Below are 14,701 nucleotides of genomic sequence, written 5' to 3' on the forward strand. Positions count from 1 at the left end.
AAGTAGAAATGTACAGATGGTGAATCCCATTTTATGTCCGTGGGGAACGCTGATCTGCGTGTGACTGATTCCAATACAGCTCCATTCCTTCTGCTGTTTAGGTAACAGGTCAGCCCAGAAAGCAAACAGTGGTGAAAGTTGAATCACGCAGTTTCCCTTAGTGATTCTCTAAGTCCTCGTCATCACTCTAGCTTTGCAAATTTTTCAACGTCCTTTTTGTAGACTGTGCTCACAACAAGCTGGAAAAGTCAAATTGAGAAGCGGCATGGCCTAATGAAAGACCCTGGGCTTGGGAATCAGAGGACTTGGGTTCTAAACCCAGCTCCAACCCTTTGCCTGTGGTCCGAATTTGGGCAAGCCACTTCACTTTTCAGTGCCTCAGTTTCCCCATCTATAAAATCTGAATTCAATACCTGCTCTCCCTCCTACTTTGGCTGTGAGCCCCATGTGGGACAAGAATTAGGTCTGACCAGATTATCTGGTGTCTACCAGAGAAGCAATGTCTACCTCTATAATAATGATGGCATTTATTAAGCGCTTACTATGTGCAAAGCACTGTTCTAAGCACAGGGGAGGTTACAAGGTGATCAGGTTGTCCCTCGGGGGGCTTACAGTCTTAATCCCCATTTTACAGATGAGGGAACTGAGGGCCAGAGAAGTGAAGTGACTTGCCCAAAGTCACACAGCTGACAATTGGCAGAGCTAGGATTTGAACCCATGACCTCTGACTCCAAAGCCCGGGCTCTTTTCCACTGAGCCACGCTGCTTCTCTATCTAGAGAAGCAGCGTGCTTTAATGGAGAGAGCATGGGCTTGGGAGTTAAAGGTCATGGGTTCTAATCCCAACTCTGCCACTAATCAGCTGTGTGACTTTGGGCAAGTCACTTAACTTCTCTGTGCCTCATCTGTAAAAGGGGAATTAAGACTGTGAGTCCTACATGGGAAACCTGATCACCTTGTATCTACCCCAGCACTTAGAACAGTGCTTGGCACATAGTAAGCACTTAACAAATACCATCATTATTATTATTACCACCGGTCTTGGCATGTAGAAAGCGCTTAACATATACCGCAATTATTATTATTAGTTTCAGACCCTTGACAGGTTTAAGAATACAACCCCTTAGTTGAATTTCCCCCCTGCTACAATTGGGAAAAAAATCAGCTCTAATTCTTTAAGGCTGTGAAAAATAATTCTACAACTCTTTAGTGATTGCAATTTTAAACCAGTTTTCACTTTTTCTATAAATGGCCCTCCACATGCAAGTCCTTTTACTTTCTAAATACTGAAGGAACTACATTCTAAAATAATAATTATTATTAAGTGGGACATAGCAAGTGCTTAACTTATACCACTATCATTATCATTATTACTTAGGGTTACTGCAGAAATACACACAATCTTGTCAAAGAAACGAACACTTGGTTGTAAGACCTAGGCCAGCTCCACGTAGTGTAATTCATTGGTACATGTGTACTAGTTGTTGAGCTTTGCCCTGTGAAGCCTAGAAATACAACTGATGATGTTGACATGCAAAATGGTCCAAAAATGTTATTGTAGTCCCAAACTTGTTAGGTTTACACCCAATCAGATTTAAAACACAATGAATCATTGTCCAGTCCCCCCACCACTCAGCACAGTGCTTTTTTATAGTAGTTGTTAAGCACTTACTGTGAGCCAGGCACTGTACTAAGCACTGGGGTAGATACGAGCTAATCAGGTTGGACAAAGTCTACATCCCACGTGGGACTCACAGTCTTAACCCCTATTTTACAAATGAGGGAACTGAGCCAAAAAGAAGTTAAGGGACTTGTCCAAGGTCACAGAGCAGACAAGTGGTGGAGCCATGGTTAGAACCCCAGGCCTTCTGATTCCCAGGCCTGTGAGCTTATCGCTCGGCAACCCTGCTTCTCGTGCTTTTGCCCTTTTATTAAACCAATGGCTAATAAATACCCTGGGGATTATTAGGAGGGTCACTGTGTACATCGTTGTGTGTGGTTGGACACCCAAGCATGGGACGTACAGGAAGCGCTGGGGCTATAACATGTTTGGGCTCTGAACGGGGTCCAGGATTGATGACTAGAGTATCTCTGCTCTTTTTCCCACTACACTCTATGTCACACATACAGAGCTAACTCCGTGAGAGGTAGAATTGTACTTTTAATACAATCAATCAAACAATCAGTGGCATTTATTGGGAACTTACTTTGCGCAGAGCACTGTCCTAAATGCTTGGGAGAATTCAATACCGATGGTAGACACATTCCCTGCCCTCAAGGGGCTTACAGTCTAACAGAGTAGACAGATATTGAATTTAATTATAGGTAAGGGAAGGCACAGAGTTTAAGAATATGTACATAAATGTTGTGGAGTTGGTGGTTTTATTATTACTCTTCCTATTGTTACCAGTATTACTAATACTACTAATAGTAGTAATTGTGGTATTTGTAAAGTGTTTACTCTGTGCCGGGCAATGTAATAAGCACTGGGGTACCTACAGGTTTAATGAGGCAAACACAGTCCCTGTTCCACTTTGGACTCTCAGTCTTAATTCCTGTTTTACAGATGAGGCAACGGAGGCACAGGGAAGTTAATTGTTTTGCCCAAGGTCACAAAGCAGGTATGTGGTGAAGCCAGGATTAGCACCCAAGACCTCTGAGTCCCAGGCCCGTGCTCTTTCCAGTAGGTCATGCAGCTTGTGTTGGGCTAAGTACAAAACAATGAGTTGAATCACAATTCCTGCCTCCGCACAAGGCTCACAGTCTAAAGAGGAGGGAGAACAGGTATTGAATCTACATTTTCCCCATGAGGAAAATGAGGCACATAGAAGATGTGACTTGCCAGCTACGTAAGTGGTGGCGCCGAGATTAGAACCCATGTCATTCACTCCTTCATTCATTCAATTGTATTTATTGAGCGCTTACTGTGTGCAGAGCACTGTACTAAGCGCTTGGGAAGTACAAGTTGTACACGTCTCCTAAGTCCCAGGTGTGTGCCCTTTCCACTAGACCCAATATCATGATTTTCTATTGTTCCCCGCTCCCCAGATGAAACTCCATTAACTCATCCTAAACTTCCCAACACAGTGTAGGAGAAAAGCTTAGGGCTGATTAACCCCTCTTTTCTTTCTCTTGCAGGAGAGCATAACTGGGCCATGAAAGTACAAGTAAGAATCTCTCCAGGGCATTGTTTTGAGCCCACTGTTGAGTAGGGACTGCCTTTATCTGTTGCTGAATTGTACTTTCCAAGTGCTCAGTACAGTGCTCTGCACACAGTAAGCACTCAATAAATGCGATTGAATGAATGAATGAAACCAACAGTTATAATAATGTTGGTATTTGTTAAGCGCTTACTATGTGCCAAGCACTGTTCTAAGTGCTGTCAGCACTGTAGTTATCTGGTCAAGTGTAATAATGGTGCCTAGTGAGCGCTCACCGGGTGCAATGCACTGTTCTAAGTCCTTGGGCAAGTTCAAGGAAAGCACACAAAGCATTCCCTGCCTACAAGATGCTTCCACTTTAATGTGTGTTAACACTACACACCGTTGGCAAAGCAGCAGGGACCAGTGCAAAGACAACGGAACTGGGAGTCAGAAGGACCTGGGTTCTAATCCTGGCTCTGACACTAGTCTGCTGGGTGACCTTGGGCAAGTCACCTTACTTCTCTGGGCCTCAGTTACTCTATCTGGAAAATGAGGATTAAGATTGTGAGCCCCACGTGGGACAGGGACTGTGTCCAACCTGATTTGCTTGTATCCACCCCAAAGCTTAGTTCAGTGCCTGGCACATAGTAGGTGATTAAATAATGCCACAATTATCGTTATTATCATCCTAGCCCCAAATCTCACATTTTCCTCAATACTGAGTTTTTTGGCTTCAGTAAATTGAATAATTGCCTTCATCCTCTAATTTTCTGTCATGAATTTTAAGCCAGCGAACACTCAAATACCATCGACAAATCTGTATGTTTTCTTTTAAGGGGAACCTTCTCGCAGCACAAGAAATGGCACTTACAAAGTCTCTAGAATCACTCTCATATATTTAGATATGGGAAGAAGAGAGGATAAAACTTCTGGAAATACCATGCCGTTCTTTTTTCCCTTGTCCCTAGGAAAAACATTTATTTCGGCCAATTGATGACATTGGTATTGATCTGATCCATTCTGGTTCCTTCTAGATCCTCCACAGTCTAGTTTCCATCACCTTCACTGCACTTTCCAAGGTCACCATTTTCTGATTTCTTGTCAAATCTAATACTTTCCACTCTGTTCTAATTCCCCTTAACCTCTCTGCTGCCTTTGACACTGTTGACTTAGACTGTGAGCCCACTGTTAGGTAGGAACTGTCTCTATATGTTGCCAACTTGTACTTCCCAAGCACTTAGTACAGTGCTCTGCACACAGTAAGCGCTTAACAAATACGATTGATTGATTGATTGATTGATTGATTGGTTCAGAAACAAATTCCTACAAGGGTTTCCTTAGGATGAATCTGTGGCCTTGGGGGCCACAGATGGCATCTAATTTTTATTTGTGCATTTTCCCTCAGTGCTTAATAGAGTGTTTTGCACACAATTGGCACCCAATAAGAATTATTGAATTGCATAAATGACAAGCCAAACATCGATCCCCTTCCTAGCTGGCACTGAGTGTGGGAACGGAACTTGAAAAGTCGGTTGGTGAAACTGGGCCGGTTTGTCAGGGGCAGGGGGTTTCTCTGGGTTGGGCCCCCCACAGACCTGTAACTCCTAATTAATGGAGAGATCATTCCTTTTCTGAGCTATTGTGTTCCTAGTCAGTGTTTGCAGAACTGAGAAACAGGAATCAGCTAGGAGCAGAACAGCCAGGAGGGGTGAAGTCTGGTGGTGATTAGTGCCATGGTGATTTGGGAGCGGCTCTGTTTGAGAAACAACAAGGCCTTTTCGCTTGAGTTATATCTGCTAGTTGCAGCGGGCCCTAGGAAGTGGAGGGGAGGGGAGGACACAGAGAAGACACGTTTGCCAGACTGTGACATCAAGAGCAGATGCTTAAACCTGATAGGAGGTCTGATTTAGGTGGGGTGGGAGAACGCTGTCTCTTTAGTGCTTTATATGTCGGTAAAACAACATCTTTTACTTCCTGCTTTTGAATTTATCGTGTGCAGCTATCCTGCTTAATGAATGATAAAAGATAAACCACAGGCTATTTCTACCATGCAGTAAACGTGGATTACGGAGAAAACCCTGAGCTGATGTGATAGAGGGACGTTCCGGTTATGATCTTAATCATTTATTTAACCAGGCAAATCCTTGAAAAGAGATGGAGGGGCAGTCACATTTCATAAGTTTTGGAGTTTTTTTGTTTTTTTTTCTTGGGTAATGGTGATGATGAGCTGGAGCTGTAGTGATGGCAAAGAGATAGGCTCCGGGATTTGGGTCTGTAAAGTGCACAGGGAGACAACACAGATTCTGATGAACTGAATAAATTCTTCCATCAATTGTGGTAGTGTTGGAGAGAAATCAGGGCAAAATCAGGACACCAATCCACCCCTCTCTCCTTTCCCTGACCTCTATCACTCTCCTTCTCTCTGAATATCTTGGCTGAGAATTACCTTCACAAACTCTGGTGATGAGCCCTGTGTCTCCCCCCTGCCACTCCACATTACATTTTCCTTCCAGTCCTGGTGATAAAGCAATTGTCCTGTATGCTTACAGAGACAAATAGATGGGCTGACAGACAGATAAAAGCTAAAGCTGAATGCACTAAGAAGCTTGCATCTGTGAAGTTGTCCAGCACGATGACTTTTTATTCAACTTCAAACCCTTCTGCTTCTCCCTGACTTGCTCCATTTATTCATCCCCACTCCGAACCCCACAGCACTTACGTACAAATCTGTAATTTATTAGTTTATTTTAATGTCTGTCTCCCCCTCTAGGCTGTAAACTCGCTGTGGGCAGGGAATGTGTCTGTTATATTGTGGTGCTCTCCCAAGTGCTTAAGGCAGTGCTCAGCACACAGTAGCGCTCAATAAATATGATTGACTATGACATTTAAAAGGCTTTGCTTTGGGAATTCAATTGCCGTAATTGGATTAGAACCCAAAGCACAGTTCGGGGGCAGGATTTTGGGGAATGAAAATGGATAACAGCTTAGAACAGTGCTTTGCACATAGTAAGCGCTTAATAAATGTCATCACTATTATAAAAGGAAAAAACATGTCAAGTAATCAAAAGTATTTATTGCGCTCTACTGTGCACTGAGCATTGTATTAAGTGCTTGGGAAAGTACAGTAGAGGAAATGGACAGGATCCTTGCCCTCATGGAGCTGTCCTTCTGCAGTTTCAAAGATGGATTGCTCGGATCCATGAAATCTGATTTTCATGGGAATCTAAATTATAGGTCTGTAATCTCGGATTTACTTCAATCCATTTACTAACTCTAAAGATACTATGTGTGCACATCATAGGGCTGGTCTGTGGGTAATAAGTGAGTCTGGTCATTACAGAGCTTGGATTCTGTGCCTACCTCTTTTCTAGACTGTGAGCCCACTGTTGGGTAGGGACCATCTCTATGTGTTGCCAACTTGTACTTCCCAAGCGCTTAGTACAGTGCTTTGCACACAGTAAGCGCTCAATAAATACGATTGATTGATTGATTGATTGATTTTTGCCTACAGTTTGGAATTTTAACTGCATGTTTGTAGAATGAAAACTATTCTGCCGACCTGTCAGTCTTTCAACTGACATCCAGCACAGCCAGCTCATTCCTGAGTTTAGAACAATTTATGTGCTTAGTCAATCAGTGATATTTATTGAGAGCTTACAGTATGTACAACATTATACAAAGCACTTGGTATTGCGGTATTTGTTAAAAACTTACTTTGTGCCAGTCACTGTACTAATTTCTGGGGTAGATTCAAGATAATCAGGTTGGACACAGTCCCTGTTCTAAATGGGAATCACCATCTAATCTCTATTTTACAGATGAAGTAACTGAGGCATAGGTGAGGCACAGAGACATCTTGTCTGTATGTTTTCCCATCCTTTTCTTATGTGTACATTCTGTTGGTAGCATTTGGACGATGAGGAGCTAGGTGAAAAATCTCTCTCAGAGTTCATCTCCACCACCTGTATCTAATTATTTTTCTATACTACACAAAGTGTACCACATTTTGTAATTTGTAATAACGTGACGGAAAACCTTGTTCCTCTGAAGCTCAGCTCCACCACAGAGAGTGGCAGAAGAATAAAAAAATTCCATCAACCTTTTGATTCCTTTTCGCCATCCAGAAAAGAGAAAAATATTGGAGGAAGCAAAGAAACTTTTCAGAGTAAGTTTGTGAGGATCTGAGAATTATCTAAGACATGAATAATCAATTGCTCGTAGAAATTTCCAGGAACTTCCATTTAATGAGTTCCTGCTTACTGCACAAAGACAATGTAATGAGGCTGGACTTTGTGTTTGGAATCAATTCACAGGCCATGTTTTTTTTTTTGTTTTATGTAGAGAAGGAGGTAAAAACTGGAAAATTGTAAAATTATTTATTTAGATCATGGGCTAATCAACTTTTTGAAAATTATTGCTCAATTTCAAATGATTGACTTCAGGATTTATCTACCTTTTAATGAAGGCAAGGAATTTGAGCAAATATTTGTCAACACTTCTTTGACCTAAAAGTTTTGTAAAACTACATGCTTCTTGGCAAACCAGCTGCTTCTCACATAGGGAAGACACTTCAATTTTTGAAGGATTATGCCTTATTAACTAACCACTTCTTGAAGTGAAATCTCCAAAGGTGAAAATATTTCTGCCGATGATGACAATGAGTGGTGTTTTATTGGAACTTCATTTGAATTTTGGACATTTACTGTAGAGACTTTTAATGCAATCTTGCAAATAGTCACCAGCCCAATGGGAAAGATGAGTTGTACTGAATCAGTAGGGAATGAAGTTGATTTGATTTTATTGCCATTGTCCAGAAATTGTCCTAGACCAACTGGGAATATGATGGAGATTCATTAATCAGTCCATCAATGGTTACACCTGTAGCGAGACGACTGTTTTCTCAACTCTACCGAGTTTTACCTCATCTGCTGGCTGGCTGAGATATAAATTATGAACGTTAAAGCATGAGGAGCTTCCAGTGACTCACCATTTCTGTAAGAATGCAAAATGATGGAGCAGCAAAGACAGGGAAGATCGGAGTGCATGAGTGCGGGTGTGAGTGTGAGGGTGTGTTTTTGAGTGTGTGGAGAGGGGAGTGTGAAAGGGTGTTTGTGCAACTGTTTGAATTTGTGGGCATGAGTTTATGTGAATGCCTGGGTGAGTGTGGAAGTGTATCCAAATGTGAATGGGCATGCAGGAGTGTGAATGGGGGTTTGAGTATGTGTGCTCAAATGTTCAAGAGATTCCCAAAGACCCTCACAAGAGGCTTTCCCTGACTAAGCCCCCTTTTCCTCTTCTCCCACTCCCTTCTGCGTCACCCTGATCTGCTCCCTTTATTCATCCCCCCTCCCAGCCCCACGGCACTTATGTATATATCTGTCATTTTTTTTTTTTAAATGTCCGTCTCCCGCTTGAGACTGTTAAGCTCGTCCTGGGCAGGGAAAGTGTCTGTTTATATATTGTACTCCCCCAAGTGCTTAGTACAGTGCTCTGCACAAAGTAAGCATGCAATAAAAAGGATTGAATGAATGAATGCTTCACCAGCAGCTGTGTCAAATTTGAAATGTACGACTCTTCATGGGTGTGTGTATTTGTGTGGGTATGTGACAGTTTGTGAGTATCTGTGGAGTGTATCTGTCCATTGGACTGGAGCGTCGTTGGCAATGGTTACATTAAAAAGTATATAGGGCCATGACTGGGGGGATTCATGCTGGCTATGGATAGTCTGAATGACTCTCTTGTAATCACTCAGGCACTTTGGAACTCCAATTCTCCTAGCAAAAGCACCATATAGCTCAGGGTTGCTAAGAGGAAAATGCGTACCAGGCATGATTGTAAAGTGACAAGGAACTATGAAATGCTTTGTAAATATTGATTAAAATGCCTTTGGGGTTGCTATTCAGGAAACTCACCAGAACTCTGATAACTTTGATTGTAGACCTCCCTCAGGAAAGAAAATATTAGTCCATAGCACATATTGCAAATGGGGGTTAGACTCCTGATAGGAAAATCTAAATCACATTTTGAAGTTCCAAAGCACCTTTCTTTCATTCAGTAGAGCGTGTACAGTGTATAGAGCTGATTCTTGGGAGAGTCGAGGAGGATCAAAGAATGTAATCCTGGCTCTTAGACTTACCATCTAATGGAAGAGGCAGAGTTCCAATATACAATATTCATATTTACAGAGTGGGAGCCAAAGGAAGAACACAAATATAACAGATAGTAACATGATGGCAAAATCCATCAGCCAATCAATGATATTTATTAAGCACTACATAAAGAACATTGTAGTAAGCTCTAGGGGAGTGAAATAGGCATGATCCCTGCCCTCAGGAAGTTTACAATCTAGCCTGGGACACCAGACACTAAAATAAATTGTAGGTAGGGGGAAGCAACAGAATTTAAAGAGATGTTTATGTAAGTACTGTAGGGGAGAGAAGGTAGGGTAAGTACTTAAGGATTTAGGGAATAAGCATTCAAGTGCACAGCAGACGTCATGGTGGGAGGGTGGAATAGGATGTGAAGATGAGAGATTTAAGCAGGGAAGATTTCCTGGAGGAGATGTGATTTTAGGAGAGTCTCGAAGATGGGGAGATCATGGGACTGTTGGATATGAAGTGAGAGAAAGTTCCAGGAAGGAGGAAGGGAACAGAAGGGGAGAATCAGCATGGCCTAGTGGATAGAGCACAGGCCTAGGAGTCAGAAGGTCATGGATTCTAATTCCGGCTCCTCCATTTGTCTGCTGTGTGACCTTGGGAAGTCACTTCACTTCTCTATGCCTCAGTTATCTCATCTGTAAAATGGAGACTGAGACTGTGAGCCCATGTGGGACAAGGGACTGTGTCCAACCTGATTTGCTTACAGTGCTTAGTGCAGTGTCTGGCACATAATAAGCACTTAATAAATACCATAATTATTAGTTATTACTATTATTAAGCAAGGTGCCAGACTCTCAGTCCAGTGGCCTGACCCCAACCATCGTCAGTGCTTACAACAGTGCTTGGCACATAGTAAGTGCTTAACAAATACCATCATTTTATTATTATAACCATTAGCCCTACTTCCCACATGCAGCAATATGGACTGTTTACCAGACCAAAGTTTTATTCTTCCTAAGAATGGTATTACAGTCTCATGGGGCTCAGCCTAGAGAATTTGGAGTTTGGCTGCATTGTTTTTTCAATGGTACTGTCACGGGCTTACTGTGTGTCAAGCACTGTTTAAACACTGGAGAGGTACAGGGTAATCAGGTTGGGCAGGGTCCTTGTCTCACATGGGGCTCACAGTCTAAATTGGAGAGAGGAGGATTTAATCCCCATTTTACAAATGAGGAAATGGAGACACAAAGAAGTAAAGTGACTTGCCCAAGGTCACACAGCAGGCTAGAGGCAGAGCCTGGATTAGAACTCAGGTCCTCTTAGTGTTTCTCCCCCTGCCCTGGAGGGTTACCCCACCTTGCCTCCCCAGAATGGAGGGTTTGCAGCTCAAGGAAACCAGCAAGGTGGACTCCAAACATTATGTTTATTATAGTCATGTAGTCAGAATGTCCTTTGGATCAAAAGGGCTCATTAAAGACCTGCTCTGGTAGAGGAATTCATCTTGACCTTTGAAAGACTTGGAAAAGCAGCATAGCCTAGTGGATCGAGCACAGGCCTGAGAGTCAGAAGGACCTGAGTTCTAATCTTGGCTCCGCCATTCTTCTGCTATGTGACTTTAGATAAATCATTTACCTTCTCTGTGCCCCATGTGTAAAATGGGGATTAAGTCTGTGAGCCCCATGTAGGACATGGACTGTGTCCAATCTGGTTACCTTGTATCTACCCTAGTGCTTAGAGTAGTGCCTGGCACGTAATAAGTGCCATTGGAAAAAAAAAAGGCAAACTAGCTTGTTGGATGCCATATGCTATCAAAAACAGAATTGTTACCACTTTTTTTTCAATAATTGTCATCCAGTCATCTGCCAGCCTCCACTACAACGTTTCTCCCAGCCCCCTACTAGTAGAAAGCCCCTTCTTTGGGTTTTTCTGGCAGGAAATATGTCCGTTATATTGTACTCTTCCAAGCACTTAGTACAGTGCTGTGCACACAGTACGTGCTCAATAAATATAATTGGTTGATTGATTTTACACCTCACCCTACAAGTAACTCTTTCTCCTTCTGCCCTGTATGGCGTAGCTTTGTCACAGACCTAAATCCGTCAGTAATACTAGTGGTATTTGTTAATTGCTTACTACACACCAAGCACTGGGGTGACTAGTCGGATTAGACAGTCAGTCTGTGGCCCACATGAGGCTCATAGTATATGAGGGAGAAACAACAGGCTTGAATCCCCATTTTGCAGATAAGGAAACTGAGGAATAAAGAAGTCATGTGACTTGCCCAAGGTCAGACAGCAGAGAAGTGGAGGTGTTAGACTTAGAATCCGGTGATTCTCAGTTCTGTGCTCTTTCCACTTGGCCCCACTGACTTTTCACGTTTGGAATGAGATGAATGTGATAAACCACACTGACTCTCCCCAACACACTGGCAACACCTTGAAAAGCTGATCACCATCGCATTATCCAACTTTGCTAACTTTTGTTGCCTGGAGGGGGTTGTTTAGTTTATCACAATGGGTCAAATCAATGCGTTGGCTATTAGGTGAGGGAGGGGGAGATCCACTTGAATTAACTTACAGTTGAACTGGTATTTATCTGTGAATCAAAGAGGAAGGAATTGTTTCAGTGAACCAGGCAGGGCTAAGGGCTTCCTCTAGTCAAGGCCAAGCACTTCACTAGCTAGTGAGAACTCCAACATTTGACAGCTTCCAGTAAAAACAAGGCCACTTTGCTTCCACATCTGTTGCTGGGTGACTTCCTGACTCTGGAGAATTGGATAGTTGCAACTGGGCTCCTCGTCACTCCCAAGAATCATCTACCAGAGAATGGAACGGGATACTTTCCCTCTTGGTGTAGTGGAGTTTACTGGTCAATGCCATTGCTAGCATAAACTTTCTGTTTGGTTAAAGGCAAGAAGAGTCAGGACATAATCATGGGAAGCAGCATGGCTCAGTGGAAAGAGCCCGGGCTCTGCAGTCAAAGGTCATGTGTTCAAATTGTCAGCTGTGTGATTTTGGGCAAGTCGCTTCACTTCTCTGGGCCTCAGTTACCTCATCTGTAAAATGGGGATTAAGACTGTGAGCCCAACGTGGGACAACCTGATCACCTTGTAACTTCCCCAGCACTTAGAACAGTGCTTTGCACATAGTAAGTGCTTAATAAATGTCATTATTATTATTTATTTATTTTGAGACTCATAACATGATGTCTGTCATAATTTCTTAGATAATTAGAAAAAGAGGTTTTTCAACCGGATGTCTCTCTCAACACTGTACAGTTTTCAATTTCACTTGTTTTTGTAGTTGATGGTAAGAGTCTGTTAAATTCATTAAACTCTGATTTCCTGGTAACGTGACTGAGAGCCAACTTTCTTTCCAGAAAAGGGTATTTATCAGCATCATCCCTGATGTGCGATGTGTCCGTTGTGACCAAAACTGTGGGTCTCACATTGGCCTTTTCAGTCCCACGTGCACTTATAGGTTTATGGTCTAGTTCAAAGAGCACGGGTATGGGAATCAGGGGACTTGGGTTCTAATCCTGGTTCCGCCACTTGTTTTCTGCTCAGTTAACTTCTCTATTCCCCACTTGCCTCGTCTGTAAAATGGGATTGACACTCTGAGTCTGACATGGAACGTGGACTGTATCCATCCTGATTAGCTTGTATCTACCCTAGTGTTTAGAATAGTGCCCGGCACATAGAAAATGATTTGCAAATGCCATCAGAGCTTAGAACAGTGCTCAGCACTTAGAACAGTGCTTTGCACATAGTAAGCACTTAACAAATATCATCATTATTATTAAAAAAAGAACAAAACCCAAAAACCTTTAACATCGGTGGTGTCTTCTTCCAATAAAAAGGACAAGTGTGTTTGGTGGGTGTGTAAAGAATAGTGCCTGGCATATAGGGAGTTGCCTAACAAGTACCATTAAAAAACAAACCAAAAATCTTCAATGTCAGTCCTGTCTTCTGCCTATAAATACATATATAATTACATCATTTGTTAAGTGCTGACTATGTGCCAAGCACTGTTCTAAGCATTGGGGTAGATATAAGGTAATCAGGTTGTCAATCAATCAATCATATTTATTAAGCGCTTACTGTGTGCAGAGCACTGTACTAAGCACTTGGGAAGTACATGTAGGACTCACAGTCTTAATCCCCATTTTACAGATGAGGTAACTGAGGCACAGAGAAGTTAAGTGACTTGCCCAAGGTCACATAGGAGACAAGTGGCAGAGCCGGAATTAGAACCCATGTCCTCTGACTTCCAAGCCCGTGCTCTTTCCACTGAGCCATGCTGCTTCTATCTATCTATATATCTATATATATCCCATATATATATATATCCATACATATATATGGGATATATAGATATATATAGATATATATCCCATATATAGATATATCCATACATATATATGGGATATATATATAGATATATATCCCTTATATATATCTATATATATCTATACATATATATGGGATATATATATAGGTATATATGTCCCATTCTGTAGTTATGAACTCTCAACCACCTTTAATAATAACAAGTGATGATGGTGTTTGTTAAGCACTCATTATGTGTGACGCACTGTTAGCACTTCTGTGCATATCAATTTACATACACTATTATTAAAGCCCTCTCCATCTGCATATCTATTTTTTCTTACTGTTCTAGCCATAAATTACTTTGGGTCAGTTACCCCACTGGAAGGTAGGGCCTTCTAACTCCATTTCACTCTTCCATGTGCTCTGCATACAGAAGGGGCTCAAAAAATACAGTTGACTGATCTCTTCAATGACCCTCCCATTTGCCTGTTAGCCAGAATCACCATTTTGGCCCTGCTCTTTCATATTTATCATGAAGGAATCACTATGTCGCTGGAGAAGAGTAAAAACAAGAGTCCCGTTGAGGTTTGTGAGATGTGAAGGTGTAAAATGATAAAAAAAATTCAGTGTCATTCATTCATTCAATCGTATTTATTGAGCGCTTACTGTGTGCAGAGCACTGTACTAAACGCTTGGGAAGTACAAGTTGGCAACATATAGAGACGGTCCCGACCCATCAGTGGGCTCATAGTCTAGAAGGGGGAGACAGAGAACAAAACAAAACATATTAACAAAATAAAATAAATAGAATAAATATGTACAAATAAAATACATAAATGAATAGAGTAATAAATCCGTACAAACATATATACATATATACAGGTGCTGTGGGGAGGGGAAGGAGGTAAGGTGGGAGGATGGGGAGGGGGAGGAGGGGGAGAGGAAGGAGGGGGCTCAGTCTGGGAAGGCCTCCTGGAGGAGGTGAGCTCTCAGTAGGGCCTTGAAGGGAGGAAGAGAAAAATCGCAAATCGCAAGTCTCCACATGCATATCTGTATAACAAAATGTCCTTTTGTATCCTCTTCAGACACCCTGAATTTACTTAGTGGATTTTACTTAGTGTGGGGCTTTGT

This window comes from Tachyglossus aculeatus, chromosome 2, assembly GCF_015852505.1.
Source record: "Tachyglossus aculeatus isolate mTacAcu1 chromosome 2, mTacAcu1.pri, whole genome shotgun sequence".
Taxonomy (NCBI): Eukaryota; Metazoa; Chordata; class Mammalia; order Monotremata; family Tachyglossidae; genus Tachyglossus; species Tachyglossus aculeatus.